The following is a 2,106-nucleotide window of genomic DNA, read 5'->3' as shown; positions in this document are numbered from 1 at the left end:
AAAAGGGTGTGTTTTCAGTTCTCGTTTATTTGAACAAGTTTAACATTACTACAGTAAAACATTTGTGCTGTAAGAACAGCACATAAAGGAGAACTCAGACAAGCAAACCGCTTATAGTAATATTATAAACAGTAAACGTGTTATACATTGACATCATCAGATGTTTTAATGGCAATAACCTTATTATAGGTCACATGGATTAAAGATATCAAATTGGAATAGGGGAATATTTTGTTTCGTTGCACATTACTATCATTGAAATATACCACTATTTTACTGCAAAAAAGTGATAGGAATATGAATTGATACATACATTTGAACTGAGAGAAAATATTGATCAGGGTTATAAACGTCACAAAGTTGAACAAACATGAACAAAGGAAACCTTTTTTTGTATGAAACCCTGTCATACTACAGTCACGAATCTGGAACATTTTAAGAGCTTCAAATATTGTTAGCTTCTGTGCATTGTGTAGATTTAAACAGAACAAATAAACAGTTGTAAATTCACTTCAAGTTAGCTACTCTTTAGATGAGAACTTGGATTACAATTATGCCTTATTTCAGGGTCCATATTAATCTCCGGACAACGAGTTGAATATTTACTCAAGTCTCAAACACTTCAGCACTTCACACAGGACTCTTCTGAAACACAGAGCAGACTTCAGTTAACGTCAGGCTTCAGCTGTGACCCGTGTCGTCATTGTCATCTCGAGTTAGTTTCTATCCTGATTTAGGGGGATCTATGGCTCTTCACATCTCTGTTGGATCTATGGCTCTTCACATCTCTGTTGGATTTAAAAGGTAAAGTGAATTTTAATGTGCCATTTTTAATGACATGGGAAAGATGATGAGGCATCAGTGGTAGTTTCTTCCAGAAAAATTAAAACAGAATAAACTATAAAACAACACAAAAAACTGTTCTCATAGGACCCTAAATTTAATTACATGCACTGCAAACAAATGAGGATTTGTTTCCAGTACAAATTCAACACATCCTTAGATTGATACATTTAAATGATGTGCAAAATGAAGAAATTATGTCTTGTTTTCTGAGAAATTGAGCAAAGTTAGGTGAGTTTATGCTTAAAACAAGAACAAATATCTGTCATTTGGAATAATGGCTTCGATTTGAATTAAGATGATGTTTATGAACCTACTGGCTGATACTTGTTCTTGTTTTAATCACAAGATTTCCCAATTATCTCACTTTAAGCTATTTTTTGTCAAATTAATAAAAAAGTTATGAGATCTGTTGGAAATTGTATTTCCAAACTCTGAGGTGTAACTAATATCATTCATTGTGTGCTTAGACGTTTACATTTAGAGAACATATTGACGTGTTATGTTCCCTTCAATTTCTTCCTTACATTTTCTTTAATTGGTCTCAAAAAGGTCTTACATTTACCTTCATAAAACCTGCAGAAACCTCAACTACGTATATTAGTGCTGTCAAAATTAGCTTATCACTTTTTAACCTAAATTGCTAATCTTGCAATGCTCTGCAACGTGCTAGTGATTGCGCAACCACGTCGAAAACGTCACACTAGACGTAGACAGAAGTACCGCCCCCGTGTTTACAAAGTGCACATGCGAAGACTAATACAAACGCCCTTTAGCAAAAAAAGGGTAAAACAACGATGTCAGATGATTTTGAAGTTGAAGATGAAGTGTTTTTTGGTGAAGGCCATTTGTATTAGTCCTCGAACAGTCGCTTGGGGCGGTACTTCTGTCTACGTCTAGTGTGACGTTTTCGACGTCATTGCGCAATCACTAGCACGTCGCAGAGCAGCGCAAGATGAGCAATTTAGGTTAAAAAGTATATATATATATTTTTTTTTTTAAATGACAGATCCTTTCGCTAGATAAGACCCTATTCCTCGTCTTGGATCGTGCAGAGCCTCTGATGCCCTTCGAAGACCTTTGAAACTGCATTGATTTGGACCTTCAACATTTTGGTGAAGAAAAATCCTGGAATGTTTTCCTCAACAAAAAAAAACTTAATTTCTTTTTGACTGAAGAAAGAAAGACATGAACATCTTGGATGAGATGGGGGTGAGTAAAATATCAGGGAATTTTCATTTTTAAGTCAACAAATCCTATAAC

The sequence above is a fragment of the Gobio gobio genome (assembly GCF_949357685.1).
Source record: "Gobio gobio genome assembly, chromosome: 4".
NCBI classification, from domain to species: Eukaryota; Metazoa; Chordata; class Actinopteri; order Cypriniformes; family Gobionidae; genus Gobio; species Gobio gobio.
The sequence above is the reverse complement of the archived record's forward strand: the minus strand, read 5'-3'. Positions refer to the sequence as shown.